Source organism: Alosa sapidissima, chromosome 7, assembly GCF_018492685.1.
Source record: "Alosa sapidissima isolate fAloSap1 chromosome 7, fAloSap1.pri, whole genome shotgun sequence".
NCBI lineage: Eukaryota > Metazoa > Chordata > Actinopteri > Clupeiformes > Clupeidae > Alosa > Alosa sapidissima.
In genome coordinates this window covers 1,439,839-1,461,271 of record NC_055963.1, presented here as the reverse complement: position 1 = coordinate 1,461,271, position 21,433 = coordinate 1,439,839, and the positions used below count along the sequence as shown (strand labels likewise).

The 21,433-nt window shown below is 41.0% G+C and overlaps 1 protein-coding gene and 1 long non-coding RNA gene across 2 annotated transcripts in view; one reads left to right on the top strand and one right to left on the bottom strand.

Moving 5' to 3' along the window:
• Positions 1 to 16,056, top strand: part of LOC121714217 (NEDD8-activating enzyme E1 catalytic subunit-like) — a 33,911-nt gene extending 17,855 nt beyond the window's left edge. The window contains exons 19-20 of the transcript XR_006033051.1: positions 10,484 to 10,487; positions 16,047 to 16,056. The gene's annotated coding sequence lies outside the window, so the exon portion shown is untranslated. The remainder of the gene's footprint in view (positions 1 to 10,483; positions 10,488 to 16,046) is intronic.
• LOC121714255 lies at positions 4,874 to 5,818 on the bottom strand. The gene is made up of 3 exons (XR_006033064.1): positions 5,798 to 5,818; positions 5,592 to 5,652; positions 4,874 to 5,041 (listed from the first exon to the last, which is right to left on the bottom strand). It is a non-coding gene; the product is annotated as an uncharacterized LOC121714255 (long non-coding RNA).
• Positions 16,057 to 21,433: the final 5,377 nt, after the last annotated feature.

Genomic DNA, 21,433 nt, shown 5'->3' with positions numbered 1-21,433 from the left:
CATTAATCCCATTCAGATTGCCACTTATCTGAGATGTAAGAGTTCAGTATAGGTTTAAGGTCTGGGGCAGGGATTTGACATTCTGTGACTTCTTCATTGAGGGCTTGCTTAGCAGCACTGTCCGCTTTCTCATTTCCCCTCAGACCAACATGGCCTGGGACCCACCAAAAAACTACACTCAAGTTCTGGTTCTTTAGACGTTCTAGTTGATCAAGCTCAGCTTTGGTTGTACTTTTTGCATGACATTAAAGCCTACTGGAAAGATTTTTAATTGCAATTTAATTGAATGCAATTTACTTTTACGATTAAATACAATTAATTTATCCCTCTCACCCATAGTTTTCTATTTATTTACAAATGTACATAGGCCTACTGTAATTACATTTATACATAGTTATTCTACTGATCTTTATACTATTCATCCTGCACATAGACTTATTCTTGCTACTCTTATAATGTTATTTCTGCACTACAATGACACTGTTTCCACACTGGACAAAAAAGAGAAAAAGTCCGCTTCAACCAGGGTTTTCTGCTCCCACTTGTTTTTATTTTTCCGTGACATTTCGGGTAATCACCCTTCTTCAGACGTCTACTGTTTCCACACTGCCCATAGCTGTATGTTATGTACATATCTGCTATATATTTGTCATATTGAATATCCATATTTATTCTGTTTTATTATATTCTGTTAATACACTGCATATATCTATATTATTATTTCTACTATTATAATGTTACTGCTACATCTACATACATTATTCTACTTATTGTATGAGATAACTGCTAATACACTGCATATATTTATATTTAATTCATATTACTCTAAACCACCTTCTGTAAATCAACTGTATACTACTGTCTACATTGCACTATATTTCTTGACCTGTCTCTGTATATTTCATCACCTTTCTATACTTTGCATCACATTGAATGCATACTGTAGGCTACATGAATCACAGCTAAGATCTTTGGTTGCTATGAAGGCCAGTCGTTCTAAATGGATGGTTGCTATGGCCAAAGGCCAGTTATCTCTGCCGTTGTCAAGCGGGCATATCCTAACTTTATCTTATTTTAAACATCTCTATTTTACTTAGCCTACTTCCATACAGTGAGTCCCATTAAGAAGTGGCCACTTCATTCGCGTTTACCGTGATTCACGCAGCAACATTATTAAATGAATCTGTCACTATATGCCTATGCCAACGTTTGCAAAGAGGAGTCTTTTAATTTGATTCACAATGAAACGTTACATTTAATGTACATGTAAACAATATGAGTAGGCTGGTTTTGGTTGTTGTTGGTGGTGTTACTGCATCCCTTAGTTATGCCTACAATGCAAAAATGTTCCCTCGTGTTTCACGCATTTCAAAACATCGCGACCATAGACTGTAAAAAATATGGACAAAGCGTCTGTGACGTCACCCATAGATTTTCTGAAGAACGGTGACGCATGCGCGACTCACATCCGGTAGCGACTCACATCGGGGAGTGACACTCCCTGTTGTGAGTCGCTACCCGATGTGAGTCACACATGCTCAGATTGATAGGTTTTACGGCATAACGCCAAGGGATCCGACTGAAATCCATAAAATAATTCACTTTTCTGTTTCAAAAACGTTTTAGCTATCTAAGATTGTTTGATTGCTAACGTTAGCAAATGCCATTCAAGTGACAGCCTTTGTTGTGCTTGATTGCTTACTTAGCCTAGCAGCTACTTGCTTACTTGCCAGCAGTGAACAAACTTCATTATGTAGGTCCATTTTTATTGATATTACAGAAGTCTCTCGCTAGCAGGCTACTTCAGCCTCTAATCTATAACTGACATTAGAGATCATGCCGTGAAAATGTGATGCCTTACGCTAAATAATACATTACTGCTGTGTAGGCTAATGTCATTATTCTGTGGCTAACAGCACTGGTAGTCGCAAAGTAGCAAAGTGACGCATGCGCGACTCACATCCGGTAGCGACTCACATCGGGGAGTGACAACGGTTATGAAGCCGTTTATAGAGCATCACAGTCCCGCCCCTCCTCCGAGAGAGCTTAGTTTCCGGAAGTAAATTTTCCATTCATTTCTCCCATTGACGTTTTAAAAAATACGTATCTAAAGAGTTTTAGAGCATGTCTTAGGCTAATCAGCTACGGCATAACTCATAAGCATACAACATATCATTTTGAGTGAAAAAACGAAGAGAAAGTACAAAAAAAGTACAAAAGGTACAAAACTGTACATATTTTCATTTTCAGCGAAGGAACTACTCATCCCATAAACCACCGCGCCTCACTGAATAATATATAAGCAGCACGAACCAGCGCGAAATCATTTCCAACCTGCGACAGCACGCGAACCCTTTCCTCCAAACAATGATTTTTATATAGTAAATGTGCAGTTAATAGCAGTTATTTCAGGAGTAATCGTGTAAAAAATAGTGTTTTGGTATTGAATGTTATATTTACCATCGCGTATTTTATATTGTGTGTGTGTGTGAAAGTGGTTAATGTTAACGTTAGCAACATTGTACAGTGCTTCGTATCTGACTGCCATCCTGATGCATGGACCGGTGCATGGTCTGCTCTTGGACCACCATATTCAGTTTATTAACTTGCTGTGAATTATTACACAAAATGTTCATTAAATGTACGAAGAAGTATTTCTAGGTTAATGATTGATGATATGGCTCGTACAGTATGAAGGCTACAGTAGCCTAGCTAATGTTAACTAGCATTACCAACCTCCCTGCAAAACTCACCACACAACTTCGTAGGTTTGATAGGTCTTGTCCCTCATGCTGGCCCTTACAAAACCCACAAGCTGACCCTCGACACACAACAGTCAATAATGTGACCCGATTTAAAGTGGTTTTCACCCCTTTGGACACTCTTGATTTCGTCATTGAAACAGTAAAATATTCACGGGGGCATGGACGGTTTGCTGCATTTTACTGCAGTGTCTAGTTCTAGCTGGTGGTAGCATCCAGCTTGTGCTACCAGCTAGCTAGCTAGTTCAAAGGTTTAAGTACTTAATGGGGATATACAGGGCTTTTTATGCCTCGACTAAGTTGATGTTTCATATAAACAACAATTCATGTTCATAGAAACAACAAGGTCACTAAAACATAATATATTTCATACCTGTGTTGCAGCATGTAGGCTAATGTTAGCAGCATTATAATGACATTCTAATGTCTGAAAGGCTAATGATTAGCTAGCCTATCGGCTACCTGAAAAGTTAAGTGTTCAAACTAGCATTTACAGTGTTCTATTTGATGGTGTATTGGCCCTGACTAAGTTTGTGTGATATATAAACCACAATCCTTGTTGATACAAGTACCAATGTTCGTCTAGAAAGTTTTTATTCACATTAAGATTTTCGCCATAGGCAGTAAAAGACTCCGCCATCTTTGTCAATAATTTTCGCTGATAAAGTTTCAAACTATGACCTTAACGGCCTTTCCACCAATCAGAGGCATCACTGTGGGATTGTTCAGGATTGTGGGTAATGAAGTACTTATCCAAGACATCGCGAATAAAAGACATTTATCTCAAAACGAGGTTAGTGCCCCGTGAACTTTTGGCGTCTATATGAGCATACACACTCGCTTAGTACAGCCGTAGCTGGTTTTGAGTCTACCATGTGCATACCCGACTTGTCAATGGAGAAATTGCATTGAATTCTTACTTCCGGAAACTCCTGTGGGCGGGACTGTGATGCTCTATGGGGGGTATGGGCGGCGCCATCTTGGGAAATCCTAACCCCGCCTACCTCCTAGCCAATCCATATATGGGTAAAAGGGCGGGGCTATGAGACTGAGCAAGCCGGTGAACCCACCTCGTCGTCAGCCGAGTAGCCTCAGCTAACGTTAGGCCTACAAGATGGACTGGCACAGACGTTGCTGTAACATTGCTGGTAAGTTTGATCTGCTAACGTGAAGTTCATGTATGTTTCTTAATGCCATGTTTAGACACTTTTTAATGTTGTATGCTGAAAGGTTATATTCGGGTGAACGGTTGAAAAGTTAAGAATGAAGAGTTGAGTTTGCAGATTCTAGCTTCTAGGTAAAATAAACTAACGTTAGTTATCCCTCCCTTGCTGAAGTTACGGTCAAATAACGTAGAGTAATTTAGCGTTACAGGTTCACCAACTCACGTAGAGTAACTTAGCAGTTTACAGGTTCAGCAACTCATACTGACAAAAATTTATCTTTGCCTTTATTGTTTTGTAATTAACGTTATCCATCTCATATCCTCAGTGGCAGCCATCATTGTAACTTGTAATGTAATTAATTTACGATAACATCAGCCAGCTCGCTGTATTCTGTCAACGTATGGTGTGAATTGATAGCAAAATCGTAGGGTATTAGTTAACTTGTACATCATTAATTATTTTTGATTAACTCTTAATATCACGTTTTCAAATAGCTATATTGCTCTAAAGTTGTCAGTGGTAGTTTGGTCTAAGATGGCATTGACATTTTCATCGGTGGCCATTTCACGATCCAGCGTTTATGTTCGGTTAGCTTGCCTTATTTCCCCTTGTCAGGCTATTATCAAAACGTTAAATCCAGTTACAGTGTCCGGTGTTTGGCATAACAATGCCAATATTAGTGTACTTTGTCACTGAAGACCCATTTCAAATCGCACAATCAAGGGCGTAGGTTTGGTCTCAGCTTTGGTGGGGACATAAATATTTTATTTATGTTACTGAGTACGGAAATGCACCATAGTTTAGGATTGAATATGTCTATGCATTTATGCGACTCTAAATTATATTTGTATTTGCTTAACTGTAATTGGAATTCTTTTGCTGTAAGATACCATTGCCTTCATGGCGATTTCCTTTGTTATTTTAGACTGTTGCCAATACAGAATATCACAATACAGAAGTGAATCTACTCCATCTCATTATATTGTACAGCAATGCTGCTAACTCCAACTGAATTGACAATTTGACATAGGCTAATAATTAGAACCTCACCTGAAGCCCTGATGCTGTTTCCTCAACCTGCCATCCATCTGTAGTGGTTTGATGCTGTCTTTCCTGCATACAAAGTGGTTCATTCATTTTGTAGCCTATCCTTTGGCTAGCGAGTTTAACCCTCCTACCATATTGTATATGATAGTGTTATTTGGATATTATTCATCAAATAATGATTCATTATATTTGAATAACCAACAGTGTTAACTTATTCACATTGCCAACACGTTTTTACAGCATGTGTTATAACAATGCAATGACAGTCCTTCAAACGAATTTGGGTCTCCCTTTTATTTCTCTGCATTGTGTAGGCTACACTCAGAAATACATAACATAAACAGAATAGAAACGAAAAATATCCAATGTTTATTGTGACTTCCAAGATTCTAACTTAAGGTAGGCTAATTAACATTCAGTGACTTGGTAATAGCATCTATTGTGATAGCGCGACTTCTTGGTTGAAAGATTACAGAAGCTAGGTTTATCTTTAACAATATCCTGGGTAACATATGCTATCACCAGTTAATACTATTTTTCCACATAATAGAATCTGCATAATTTGAAAGCCTGGTCACTACCACTGCTAGCTTGTGTGGCTAGTTATTTTGCTTACACTCTGCTTTATGAAAAAGCTTCGTATGTCCCCTTTCTTCTTCTTGGGTGGCATAGCTGATCTACACACCACAAAAAGGGGTTTGTATGTATGCTGAAGGGAAAAGGGAATATCAAAATGTTTCACTCTGGCCTTTTATGGGGTAGTCCAGAGCCCGTCATTCTCTGGGTAGGCCTATGTATTGACAGACAGCCCTGGTAACTTACCGTTGTCGTTGACACACCCGCTTGCTTGACTACCAGTGCAAGAATAAAGCCATGTGTGGGCACACCTCGGTTTTTCAGCCAATCAAACAACGACGTTTCTTGTACTGTCGTGCTGGCTGTCGGAATGATCAGCAGCACAAATGAGTTCGCTAAAATATTGGTGGGGACAATTTTGTCATCTTAAAATATTGGTTAGGACTAGTCATGAGCGTCCCACCCTAAATCTACGCCCATGCGCACAATAGTACTACAGCATTGTACAACAACTGTACTTTTGTTGATTACAACAAGTGGTGTTGGTTTGCATTATTGTATTATCTTGTAAGTAGGTATGACTAATAAAATGTTTTACCTTTCTGTTTTGGCAGTTGACCATGGGGAGGAGGCAGCAAGGAGGTCCATGGGCTCTTAACCTGGGACTAGAGGTCCAGGTGAAGTGGTTTGGCTGGGGGTGTGGTGATATTGAACCCATTGAGACTATACAGTACATTTCACTTTATGTCTATTGATGAATGTTACACCTACCCTTTACTTATGCCAAACCCATTTCTGTTCTTTAAATATCAGAAAGCAAACTTACTGTTGATGGCACTGAACTTGGAAATGTTTATGGAACTTTTCTGAACTGTGAATTACATTAAAACTCATGCCAGTATTTAGTTTTGTTCGTTTTTCTTATCTTCAACTGTCTATTGCACAGTGGAGTTTTGTTATATGTTTATACTTATATTTACCATTTCTGCTGTAAGTGCATGTTGTGTGTGATGTCTGTATGCTACTGAGACCTTGAATTTCCCCTTGGAGATCAATAAAGTATCTATCTTTCTGTGTCTCTGAGGTCGATGTGAGCAATGCTGGATGGCATTTCTAACAGGGTTTTGAAATCCTGCGCTGCTCAGTTAGCTCCTGTGTTCACTTATATCTTTAATACATCATTGGTTCAAGAGACAGTTCCTACTTGCCTCAAGCAGTCTGTTATTGTTCCAGTACCGAAAAACAAAAGTCCATCATGTCTGAATGACTACCGCCCAGTAGCCCTGACGTCTACAGTGATGAAGTGTTTTGAGAAGCTTGTGAAAAACATTATCTGCTCATCCCTCCCTGCCTCCTTCGACCCCCTCCAATTTGCTTACAGAGCCAACAGGTCTACAGAGGATGCCATCTCAAACCCCATGCACACCACCTTAACTCACCTGGAGGAGGGGAATGGGAATTATGTGAGGATGCTGTTCATTGACTTTAGTTCAGCATTCAACACGATAGTACCTCTCACCTTGGTCACAAAGATGAAGGCCTTAGGACTAAACACCACCCTGTGTCACTGGATATTTGACTTCCTCACCAACCGTTCACAAGTGGTTAGAGTGGGGGGTCTGACATCTGACTCATTAACCATCAGCACTGGTGTTCCCCAAGGCTGTGTTTTGAGTCCACTGCTGTACAACATCTACACACATGACTGCAAAGCCAACAGTAGTCATACCTCCATCATCAAGTTTGCAGATGACACAGTGATCTTGGGCCTGATTAGTAACAACAATGAACAGCTCTACTTGGATCAGGTTGATGAGGTGGCACAGTGGTGTCAATCTAACAGCTTGACACTGAATATCAATAAAACCAAGGAAATGGTAGTGGATTACAGAAGGCAGCAGCAGAACTACAGTTACACCCCACTAATGATCAGCGGGCAACCTGAAGAGAGAGTCACAAGTTTTAAATACCTTGGTGTCCACATTACTGAAGACCTAACATGGACTGTTAACACTCAATATGTTCTGAAGAAGTCCAGACAACGACTCTACTTCCTTCCTCAGCTAAGGAAATTCAAAGTTTCTACATCCATCATGAAGGCTACACTTCAGCGGTTGAGAGTGTTCTAACTGGTAGCATCATCACCTGGTATGGGAACTCCACAGTTAGAGATTGTAGTACTCTGCAGAGAGTAGTGCGCTCAGCTGAACGTACTATACGAACTCAACTCCCTGCTCTACAAGATATCTATTCCAGAAGAGTACTCCTAAGGGCCCAAAAGATTCTGAAGGACTCTTCTCAACCTAACAATGGATTATTCCTACCGCTGAAATCAAGAAGATGCCTATGTAGTCACAAAGCCAGAACTGAGAGACTCAGGAGAAGTTTTTATCCCCAGGCCATCCGAACTCTGAACTCACACTATACTGACTTTGCACACATTCACTCTTCAGCACTCTCAAACATTTCCCAACTCTGAACTCACACTATACTGACTTTGCACTCATTCACTCCTCAGCACTCATGACCCCAACACACACCTACAAGACTTTTAGCACTTTTACATCCCTCACCCTATGCTATAGACCTTTTATTTATTTTCTTATTTCATCACACGTCAAAACACACACACACACACACACACATCTGACTTTCTCCAACTTTTGCACATCTCCATAGAACTTTTTATTTATTATTTTTGATTTCTCCTCCATCTACCCATGTCCTTGATTGCCTAGCCTTTCTGCCCCACCACCCCCATCCCCCCAACACACACACAAAAAACACACACACTTACATCATCACTGTCATCACCTCACATACATACAGCACACTGCTTGCTACAGTAAGCCTCCTCTACTTGCTGCACACTGCCCCCCCCCCCCTACATACACAGCACATTGTCTTCAGGATCTTCTCCAACACACATCCTCTACATACTTACAGCACACTGCCCCCATCTACCCACACACACACTACACACACACACACACACAGTCACTGCTACACTCCCCTCCCGCCCACACACACATCTTCATCACTCACATACATCATACATACAGTACTCTGCTTGCAATAGTAAGTCCCTTCACCATACTTGCAGTACATTGCACCCCCCCCTCTCCCCTACATACACAGCACATTATTTCATCAGCACATTGTCTCATGAGGAAGCTTCTCCAACACACATATTGCACACTGCCCTCTCCCCACATACACAGCACACTATCCCATCTCCCCTGTCACCCCCCCAACACACACACCAAGACCCCTGGCAGTTGGGTTAGCCCCTTGAGCCGTGGATCTGCCCAAGGTTTCTTCCTTGGTAAGGGAGTTTTTCCTTGCCCCTGTTGCTCTTGGGTGCTCCTTGTTGGTGCCCCCCCCCCAATCCCAATCCTCCCCCACCTTTCTTATGCAGCCCTTGCCACTTAATCTACTAAACCCCTCTTCTACCCCCCCCCCCCCCCCCCCACTTTGCACAAATAGGCTGACACCAGACATAATTTCACTGCATTTCTTACTTCCAGTAACTATATGCATGTGACAATAAACTTCCTTGTATCCTTGTATCTATCTATCAAACCAATTGACCTGTCGCTAAGCTCCGCCCCCCATTGTTACCGTGTGAAAACTCGGACAAACAAACCAGACTTGACTAGAAATACATTGTGGACAATGGCAGCTGACAGTATATGAAAGCAGGCCTTGGGGACGTTTTGGTCGATAAAGGATTTACTTTCCTCCAGAAGCTATCAAAAGGGACTTAATTATGCTGTGGAGGGGTGTATTCAAAACTTTAAAATACATACAATACAAATGTATGAGCCAATGAGACAGTCCAGACTGTCTCATTGGCTCATCAGCGTTCTAAGGGTGGCGCTTAGCGACAGGTCAATTTGCCTGTGCTCTCAAAAACATTTATACAAATCTGTCAGCTTCAGTCAGTAGGTTGAATTGAAGACCCAGATGCAGAAGTAAAGGTGATTTTTTACTTGTATATCTTGAGCATTACAGGTAACCACTGAATTTGTGAAACTAAAATAACAAAAACGAATATGTACTAAGCTAGTACATAGTCAATACATATTAGATCACTTCAAAGACTGACAGATGCAAATGCTGTAAATAAAGGTAATCAAGGGGTCTGCTGGTGAAAAAAGTCTTTGAAGTCAGAAGCTGCCACTGCTCAATGACTTGTGCCCCATCTGGTAGGATTTCAAAATGTTCCAGATCTGAAAACAGAAATATTGGTATATGTCACATCCTTGAACTTACTGCAAACTATGAACAAGTGCTCACAAATTAAGCTAAAAAATACTACCAATATGTATAATGAACAAACTCACAGAACACTTAGCTGAATGGGGACAGGACAGGAGTATTCAACTATTTGCACATGTCCTGTTTATGCAGGAAATAAGCAAAACCAAATTTGGTGTATTCAAAGTTCTGTAGAACAACCATTTCTTGTATTTTAATGTTTTCAGTGGACCAGCTCATATCTACACCGGTAGTTATTAACAGTTAGGCCACTGATGCCAATGATGATGATCTTTAATTATCCAATCTGTATCTAACCAAAACCTGCTGATGTAAAGGCTACTTTATGTGTGACCTATCAAAAGAGGTCATGATAATTATTGCACAGATGTGCCCCGGACTGCTCACAATAAAAGGCCACTCTAAATGTCTGAAATGCATTCATGTTTGTTCAGTATGCTAACCATGTCTGGAATAGATAGCTAGGCCTATTGAATCCAGTAGGTTGCTCCATTTAAATGTATGAAAAATGTCAAAGTACCACGGAATCAGTACTGAAGTGATGCTTCTGAGTCGACTGCACAGACGAGAAATGAAGTTAGGAGTCCAGAGCCCTCTCCAGCACTCAGCCTGTCTGGATCACCTACAGGGAAACTTTGCATAGACAAGAAGTGTTGTTTCAAATTTGTGTTTAACAAATAAACGGCATCAATAACAGTTTCAGACGTCAGTTATAACTAACAACAGTTATGGTGACTAGCTAACGTTATCGCTCGTTATCAGCTCCATATTCAACGTATTGTAACGATTTGATAGCGACACACACAATTGTCCAATCAAAAGGTTTATTAGCTGAGAACGAGAGCACACAGACCAAGACCAAGACAAGACACAGAACACAATACACACGGGGCAGGTCAAGAAGACACACACACTACACCAACAGGGGAGGTCGCAGCCCCCCACACAAAAAGGATCACACATGAGGGAAAACTAAAAGGGAAACATGTTACACTAAAGACGCTAACATTACACTCATAACTTAGGAGAATAACGACATAAACCCCCCAAATGTTCGCTCTCGTATCCCAGGATGCCCTGCGTGGGAGAACGCTAACACTGTCTTTTTGCGCCGACGCTACAGTATAGTCAATGGTTCATATTGGTTCACAATTTTACCTCCACTAGCTAATGCTTCGGCTGAAGTTATCATCTGAACGAACGCTTTTCTATCTTAAATGTGACAACCCAAAGACTATATAAATTGACAACGGACTAAGCATTCACGCAGAGAGTATTTACAAAAGGTTTTTTGACGAGAACACATGCTTTGTTACCCCAGTATGTTTGTGAACTAACGTTAACGAGCTTAACGTTACAGCTGTCTGATCATTGACTCAAACACCTAGTATGGCAAACGTTAAGCTAACTCACAACGGGAGCACAATCGGTTTTCACTAACGTTAACTTTATTCAAGTTAACTAAATTTATGTGTGTGCTTCAGCCATTCGGTCATCATTTTCGACATAAACTTATTTGAAATGATTTGACCAGGCGCGCGGGAACCTATTTTTGACCAGGGGTGCTGAATAACAAAAATAATGGATGTCCAACGACCCCCTGGGCAGCCACAAATTCCAATGTTCCGCGACAGCACTCCGAGTCCACTGCGCCCACCCTAACACCACAGAAGCGCACTTGACATCGTTAGCCTTTTTCAGTAGGCTATAAGGAAAATTACTTTTCTGATCGTCAAAACCACACCAGAGATGTTAGGCTTTAAATATAGGCTAATAATCAGGCTGCAATGATCTCGCAAATCATTTCTGAATAGCCTAAAGTGTGTCTCTCCACAGCAAGTATGTGTCCTAATAATTTCTATCTTAGCGACTAGGATAGTGAATGATTTCACTAGCTAAGCACTTAATATTTTTGCAAAACTGTTTTGCAAAAAAAAAAAATATATTTTTGCAAAACACTAGACTATATGAGCAAACCCTATACGATCGTTTTGACAGCACTCGCAAATCTGAAGAAGTCACCCTTGCTTTGATGCGAGTGTTTTGTCTATTTACATAGGCGTTCATTGGGCTAGCCTATATGGTTTGATATGAGCTGAAAAGTCCTATTTGCTTTTGAACTTGCGCTTCACCTCTTCTATGTTGATTGACAAAGCCATAAATTATGGCCCATAATGCCGCCTACAATGATTGTGTTGTCTGATGATCTGTAGCTATCCTCTGCCATTCAGAGCTCCAGAAAGTTCCCAGATATTTCGAAACACCTGTTAGCAATCTCTGATGTCGGAATATTCAATGGCTACCCGACAACATCTCAGTGCAAACTCCAAAATTGTTAGTCTATTAATTTTCCACGGTTCAACCACTAGAACATAGTTTGGCTGCAATGGCTTATAATTTCTGCCAGTTAGTGCTTTTCCCTGTGTATAAGTTATACTACATGCATTATTGTGTTTGACACTGAGGATAGCCTATCTAACGGTGGTCTGGTTCAAATGAGTCACGTTGTGAAATTGAGAATGGCACAGACTAAATCGTTTAGTCTATTTCTTTGTATTGTGAAATTGAAATGAAATATGGACTATTACAATCAATAATATGTTGAAATTAATTAAAAGCAATCAATTTCTATGAAAAATCTATGTCTGTTGTGTGCGTGTGTCAAGGTAAAGCCTAGGCCTACCGTGCTCATATACACCTAGGCTATTTCATCGCCTTGTTAGGCTATGCACGGGGTGTGCCAACTTTTTATGAGATAGAGAGACCCCCTTAAAGACAAAAAGATAATTCGAGCCCTGCGTAGGCCTACACACTTGATCGCTATCACATAGATGAAACCACGCTACGGTTCTTACAGTAGCCTAACTGACTCACGTTCATCTCTATAACTGTTAATTTTTAGTAGCCTATATTCAAACCTATCCATAACCCTTTTTTGCTATTTGACTCATCATTTCACCTACAAAAATATAAATAATGTCAGACAGCGAATTAGTAATTATTTATATAATATTTTTAAAAAATCTATCTCCTGCCAGCAGGGGGCACCTGATGCAGCACCCCCCTTCCCGCGCCCTTGGATTTGACGCTAACGCAGCCTATAGCTGCTACAGTGCCCACTAACATGGATGCTATAATCTACATCTACGTGAAATAGTAGTGGAATGTCACTTACCTGAAAAACTGCAGCGAAGTCTTCTTAAAGTGTCGGTTAGTAGGCTTCAGTTAATAGCAACCCATTTTATGTCAGATATTTGAATAAACATTTTCAGAAAGGATGTGGTGTGTAGGATCACAGCCAAGACATAATTTCGGAGTTTCCTTCACTCAGCTAGTGACGTCGTCTGCTGCCTCGACACCCGCTGTCAATCAAGTTGACCACGCCCTTAATTATTCATACATTTAATATCTAAATGGAATCTAAACTAACGAGTTAGAAAAAAATTCACCCCCCTCACAGTTGTCAGGTACTCGGGAACTACCAACAAATACAATAAAAGTGCATGGGACCAAGCTGTAAAAGCATGAATTTATGCTGTGAAAACGGACATTTTAACATGGGGGTCTATGGACATTTGCTCCCTTTTGGGACCTGCCCCTAACGGATTTTCGATGTATTGCAATTTTTTGCATTTCCGGGTAGGCTTCATTGTTCAAATTAGAATGTTCCCGCTTGATCGCGACGTGAAATACCACCACAAAACATTGTTTGCGAATCGGTCTTATTAGGAGTCCTCGCTTAAGCTGTCACAGACTCAGGCGCTACTTTTAGGGCTAAAATGCTTCCTGAATTACTCTTAGTAAAAAAAAATAGGAGTCCTAAAGTTACGAGTGACGAAGTTACGAGTACAAGCATCTCATATCAAATGACCATGGCATTACGCTAAGCAACATAAATCCCATAACGTTACAGCAACATCTCCTCCCTATGACCTAGCTAGCTAGCTTCTAGCCACACAAGAAATGAATGATGTTAAATCTCCGCTTAGCATTCTAATAACAGAAGGGGCACATTTATGTGGACCACTACAACATGACTCATTATGTTTGTAACTCTATAAAACACTTTTAATAAAGGAAGCACACCATCCAGCACATACAAATGGAAACCGATATTTTAGGTACTTGGCCACGAACTCAAAACGTGTCTCTCTGAAGCTCTGTTCTAGAATCTTTGCCCTGAAGTCTATTCCAGTTGCTAGGCAACATCAAATAAACAAAATGAGAGTCTTTTCAAGGTATTAAAAGTGTACATGTGATTACGAATGGATGTGTGTGGTTTGCAATTAGAATAAACAAGAAATAACATTTCCAATAATTTCCCATGATAAATTACATAATATTTGCACCTTCCTTACTTGTGAAGCTCACACCGTATTTCAAGTACACTAGTGAAATGTAATACAACGTTGCCACCTAGCGTTCAGATTTAGCGTTCGTATTTAACATTAATGTAACATTGCTTGCTTATTCTTTCGTCAACTCCATGCTTTTAGGAAAACAATCTTTTTATCATAGTTCCCTCTTCAATGAGCGATTACCAGTTCGTTTTTGTAACAGAGATAGCTGTTTATTGTCCCTAGGTTTACAGAAACACCTATTCATATTAATACGTAGCCTATGGAGTGCTGCCGACCACTGTTCATTAACGGCCCAGAATGCCTTGCATGTCTTTATAACAAAACAACACAGTAAAACCTAAATGCCCGTAAACATATGCATTTGCATTTTTAATAATACTCTCCCATCATGATATTTAACAATAATAAAAAAAATAATTTGATTACCATCAATGTGAAAACAACTCTATTATGTAAGCTATATATAGCTACCGTTCTCCTTGCTATTTCAGTTCGTAAGTCCATACTATCCCATGGCAGAGCAAGGATTTCATGATTGGGCAAGGCTGCCCAGAGACATTGTGCATACTTGGAAGGCATTGTGATAGCAGTACAACTCCAAATGTGAAAGGTAATAGTTACCAAATATGGATGGGTGGTTTGCTAAATGATGGAAACTTTTGGAATGTTTTCTTTTTTTTTTTAGCTTATGCACCCTCACATTGGAGTCCCGAGTTCAAATACAAAATTTGGTATCGATATGTGACAGTGTTCCTGAGATATGGACGACTTCCTGTTTTGGAGCTTCGCCGCCGATTTCGTTTGGCTGTGACGGGCAAACGCTTTCGAAAATCAAAAATCCTTCTGGTAACTTTTGTGGGGCTTGGTCCAAGGATAATGTACGTCATGTTTCGTGGCGTTCGGACCAAATTTGTGACCTGTGAAAATTTAGTTTCGCTTTCTGTTCAATCCAATGTGGCGGACGAACGACACGTCCACCTGACGTCATCTTCGCGAGCAACTTACACCGGTACTCACAGGACGTTTTAAAGTTGGAACGGTGTCTCTGTCTCAAAGGGCCTAGGCGCTAGAGCTGACAAAATATTAGGGAGACGGGAAAAATAAAACTTAAGAACAAATATAACCGCAAGCGGTGATTTACGGGGTCCGAGCAAAACGAACATGAGGTAACATATGCTTTGATTGTTTGGGCCCAATTGTTCAAAAGAAACGTGATCGGATTTCGGTTATCGGATTTCAGTTACCAGATTTCGGCTATCGGATTGGATCAAATCTTGAAAATGGGTTGTTCAAAGGGAAACAAGGATCCTGAAATTGGATTAGATCACATAATCTATTCTTGGTTTTGATCTGGATAAAACCTTCACTTTGTGTTGTTCAAAACTTTTGAGTTGGATTGGAATAAATTTGATGCATAAAATTAGGATTACCCTGTGCTGTAACGTTAAAGCGTGCTAACCTCCACAAACCAATAGTATTCTAACAATACCCTATTCTAGTGTGCTAACCTCCACAACCCAACAGTATTCTAACAGTAGTATTCTAGTGTGCTAATCTCCACAACTCAATAGTATTCTAACAATACTCTATTCTACAGGACTATGCATTTGTCATGGATAAGATGAAGGGTCTGATAATGGAAGGCAGTGTTTCCCACAGAATGGAATTGTATTTGTGGTAGTAGGTGAAGGGGGTGGGTTCTGTGTTGGAGTCAATAAGATGAACAGCCTATACTTATGCAGTTATACTTTCCTTGCACGACAAGTCCTGACAAGTAGCTGTAACGTTATAGTATGCTAACCTCCACAACCCAACTGAAGGAACTGTAGGGGGCGATGTGGGTCGAGGTAGAGTGAGTGTTTGTGGCGATCAGGCAGAGCCTCGGTCAGAAGGCTCAATGGTATGGAGTGATGACACGGAGATGGCAGGTTTCGGTGCAACACAAGTGAACTTTATTTGAGTTTCAATTCATCTGTTCTTTTGTTCTTTACTTGTCTGTGTGCTGCATCAAAGACAATAGAATTAAGGGCTTTATGAAAAAGAGTACAGATCTGAAAATGTGCACTGTTAATGGTATCCACCTAATAGTGGTTGTATGGTTGTTATCCAAGAAAAAAAATACTCATAGGAATATAGGTGATATAGGATAAATGGGCTAAGTGGTCGAACTTTATTGGCCTATATCTCTGAAATGGAACAACATATCCGAATTATTTTGATAACTTTTGTGAGGCTTTGTCTAAACATTGTCTGTGAGAATTTTGGTGAAGATTTGATAATTTTTGAAGCCTGTGAAACTTTTTATGATGTTTGGCTTTTCTCTGAAATTGTGGCAAAAGTAAAACATTTTAGAGCATAAGACCAGGGTGAAAAAGATGCATCTGAATGTAGAGATTAATATAATGCAAGAATTTTGAGTCTAGGTCAATCTGGTAAGGAGAAATAAGCGTTTTTGACAAGAGCGCCACCTTTGGGTGCAGTACCCCAAATTTTGGGTTATGGGTAGTTGGGGGTACTGGTAACAATACTTGAAAATGTCAAGTTTCTAGGACTTACGGTTTATAGGAATATAGGTGATCTAGGAAAAAAGGCCTACAGTAAGTGGTCTAACTTTATTGGCCTATATCTCTGAAATGGAACAAAATATCAAAATTCTGAGCGATAACTTTTGTGAGGCTTGGTCTAAACATTGTCTGTGAGAATTTTGGTGAAGATTTGATTATTTTTGAAGAGTGTGAAACTTTTTAGAATGTTTGGCTTTTCCATGAAATTGTGGCAAAAGTAAACATTTGTAGACCATAAGACCAGGGCCAAAAAGATGCATCTGAGTTTAGAGATTAATATTATGAAAGAATTTTGAGTCTAGGTCAATCTGGTAAGGAGAAATAAGCATATCTAACTTTTTTTCCAATAGCGCCACCTTTGGGTGTAGTACCCCAAATTTTGGGTTATGGGTAGAGGGAGGTACTGGTAACCATACCTGAAAATTTCAAGAGTTTTGGAGTTACGGTTTAGGCTGCAGTATGACTTTTACAGAATTTTGGCAAAAAATGAACGGTACAGAAACAATAGGGGTCCTGCAGCTACACTTAAAGACAAGCTGGTGTAGACTAGGCTACTAAAATGCACCGACGGTAGTCTTGGCTATGTGTAAAGTAAGCTATAGCATTTCATGCACGTAAGTTCATGCATCTGTCAAGTTAGCACAGGGCCCCGCACCCCCCTGTGACGGCTCTGCATCTCCTCCTAAGACAGCAAGGAAAAAGTTAAAATACGCGATAAACACGGGAAAAGTTGACAGGTTTGTTTCGGTCCTGGCGGTGATTATTTGTGAAATTGTGCAAACGACAGCCTTTTCAAGGCATTTCAAGGAAGGTGTTGTAGCATGCAAGCTCCCAAATTGACCCAGTAGCCTACAGAAGATAGCCTACAATAAATTGTTGGGACTGGGGAGGGTCATGCGTTTTTTCTCAATCACTTTGGAGGGTCGTAGAAAAATTTCTTGCTGGCGAGGGAGGGTCACGTCTTTTTTGACTAACGCTCCCAAAACTCGTCCGAAGCCCCTTAAATAAATAACGAACAGTCCCTAATTGATTATAGCCTGAAGGCCTACACCAGCAATTGTTGAACATTTACCTGTACAGGACATTGACAGTAGCCCAACCTAACAAGTAGATGTTGTAAAAGACATCAAAAGACGCAATTAATCAGAAATAAATAATGTAATCTGCATCGCTTTATTTAACAAACTGCAAGCAACAAGAGGGTTGAGTTCGCTGTGAGGCCAAACCCAAGAGCAGAGCCTATCTGTTAAGGCACTCGATAGGGTATATGGTGTGCGCCTGGAAAGACAATAGAAGATGCTTTCTGAATAGCACAGCAAAGACGGCTCTGGTCATCCCATACCCTCCCCCCACTTCCTGTAGCCTACCATTATGACTTGTTGCCGTTTTGGGACATTAAGCTTTTTCACGTTAAGCCCCCCTCCCCCACCCCCTTCTTTCACAAGCAGTGGGGGAGCGCAGGGCACAAAGTAACACTTTTTGGTAGACAAAGGAGGGTTCTCCGCGCTTCTGTCATTTGGCGACAATCCGGTGCAACCAGGCCAGGACAGATATTTTAGAGAGGAGAGACGCCGGTGCAGCTCAGATGTCTTCTTAATTGTCTTTATTCTTTAGTAAAAGGTGCAGAACATTATTAAACTTTGACTAACATTTCGATGTGTCGATGTTTTTGACTAACGAACATCGAAACGTTAGTCAAAGTTTAATAATGTTCTGCACCTTTTACTAACAAGGAACACTTGTTATTGAACTAATAACAGACGTGTGTCGAAAATTGACTTTGTTTTCCATACGGAGAAATAACATATGCAGAGTCTAACCAAGGTCAATCTTGCCAAAAAAGCCCTCAACCAAAACGTCTTATAAACAAGTATTGCCAGGAGCAACACCTTGCAAAAAATGATAACAATAGACCTAGGCTTTTATATGGCTCTGCTCCTGCCTAGATTTGAACTCAGAACTGCCTGAAAGTTGCAGACCTGTTCTGGAAATACGCGCATTAACCCACTCGACTGCCAGACTATCTGCTTCGAGTAGGCCTATTGGGTAGGACTGTAGACTACACTGGTTGCTGTGGCACAGTCTTGAGTGACTGAATTCGTTTTTCTTTGTCATATGAATGCTGTCATTTTGTTAACATTACTGTTAAGGAGATGCTGTAGGCAAAGGCTATATTTAACCTCGTTAGTGCAGTAAAACAAATCAGAACTATTCACGAGGTTTCTGGGCAGCATATTTATGTTCTGTTAGCAAGCGAACTTCTCATGACTGCCGACAAAGTAGCCTAGCACTCACCAGCCGTTTTAAACTGACAAGTAACTGTTACAAACAGCACTCACCGACGCACTTATTCTTACTGTACTCTAATGTTTTTTTAAACTGTCCTAAAATTGTGAGAATTGTTCTAAAACTTACTGTTTACCATGTTGTTAGTCGCTTTGGTTAAAAAGCGTCAGCCAAATGAAATGTAATGTAATGTAATGTAGCCTACTGTCAGCTGGCGAAGCTCTCATTTTAAAACATTACTGAGAGACAGGCACTGTACAATCAAGACATCTTGCCACTGAATCCAAAACTATGTTTAACATTAAAGCTTATAGGCTACAGTGGACTAGCATGTTGCAGGGGCTGCTAAAAACACAGAGAAACCACTGAAAACTCGGCCAATCACAGCCCTTGCTGTCGAATGCTCTGTCCGGTTCGACCGTGGAACGCCACAGCGGACTATGCTGCCCCCAAGCGGCTGCAGTTGTACTTACATTTCACCCAGCTGCGTGAATCACCTTGATGGTGAATGAAGTGTCAATTCTTAACTGGGACCTACTGTATCTTGGATGTCTTAATTCTGCCTTTGTGAAATACCCCTCTGGTGGACATTAATGTTTACATCAGGTCATGGGGTTATCTGGTGGACATTAATGTTTACATCAGGTCATGGGGTTATCTGCTGGACATGTTTACAGGCTCATCAGGTGGTAATCCTTCCATGATACCATGACTGCAGACTTGGAGTTGTGTCAATCTACAACAGTGTTTCAAACTCAACAATCTACAACAGTGTTTCAAACTCAACACTCTACAATCATGTTTCAAACTCAACAATCTACAACAGTGTTTCAAACACAACAATCACTAATGTAGCAGCGGTTCCTGCAGGAGCAGATGTCCATCTAATGGCCTCTTAACCCCCAGCACTATGTGCTCCTATGGACAGGTCACCCAGCACTATGTGCTCCTATGGACAGGTCACCCAGCACTGTGTGCTCCTATGGACAGGGCAGCCTGACATTATGACAGCACAACCCCTCTGTAACCACAGCACCATGGGCTCCAACGGACAGGGCAGTGGGGGGTAGCGCAGTGGGCTACAGAGCTGTGAGCTGTGCGGACTGTCATGGACACTGGTATGTCATGAGCGGACTGTGTCACGGACACTGGTATGTCATGAGCGGACTGTGTCACGGACACTGGTATGTCATGAGCGGACTGTGTCATGGACACTGGTATGTCATGAGCGGACTGTGTCATGGACACTGGTATGTCATGAGCGGACTGTGTCACGGACACTGGTATGTCATGAGCGGACTGTGTCATGGACACTGGTATGAAATGTGCACCAGGCGTCTGCTGTGCTGCTGGAGCCTGTGGACCGCAGGCTGAAGGGGAAGAGTTGCCCTAATGAGTCATTGATTGCTTGAAATGAATGTAATAATTTATTCATGGAAATATCAGATCCGACTGCCCCTGGCTCAGCGATGAAACGGAATGCTTGTGGAAATTCTAGAGGATGCTGCACTGTTTGTCCCTGACACCTCCATGCAAGTGGTGTAGGGTGGGGTGGCTATGCAAACATATGTTCTGCACATTACAAGTGGGGTGGGTGGGGTGGCTATGCAAACATATGTTCTGCACATTACAAGGGTAGATTTGAACAACACCTGCCGTCAGTCAACAGCACAGATCATAAGTGTATTAGCAGTTGCTTCATCTCACAGACCCTGAAAATACATTAATTTTACAGGATACCGCAGAGGCGATACTGCAGAGGCTCTGTTTGGCTGGGAAGATTAAGCCGGAAGGATTAGGGCAAAGAATTAACATCTTCATAAGTGACATCAATAAAGACCTCATGGTTTAAAACTCATTACTGGGGTCGGGGGAGGGGGCTTTCAGAGTATTTGCATTCAAATCAAGTCCAGCGGGGATGCTGAGTTATCATACACTGCAGTGTGATAAAGTGACTTGTCTACAGTTCAGCAACTTTTTAGAAAAAGCAAACATTTCCCCCGGTTTCAGTCAGAAATCGCATCGCTCTAAATGATGTTGATTCCGTCCTCACGGCCATGCAGTGACAAGTGTAATCTCCCGCATTAATGAAAGGGATCTGCTACTGCCACGGAACAGATGGTGTCTTGATTAATTTTGATAGTGATGGGGAAAGCCGGCTTTTTGAGACAATGTCATCGACTTAGAGTCCAACAGCGAGTTTATGTCCGGGAGATCGCTCGTCCTCGCCAGGACAGACTCCGAACTTTTAGGATACCAAATCTTAACTCCAAAATCATATTACGTATAGCCTACTGTTTCCCAACTATGTTTTGCTTTTCAGTCGGGCTGCATTTTTGATCACTTTCTTGTTTGTTGCGGCCAGATCCGTGGATGAAAACAGGGGCGTG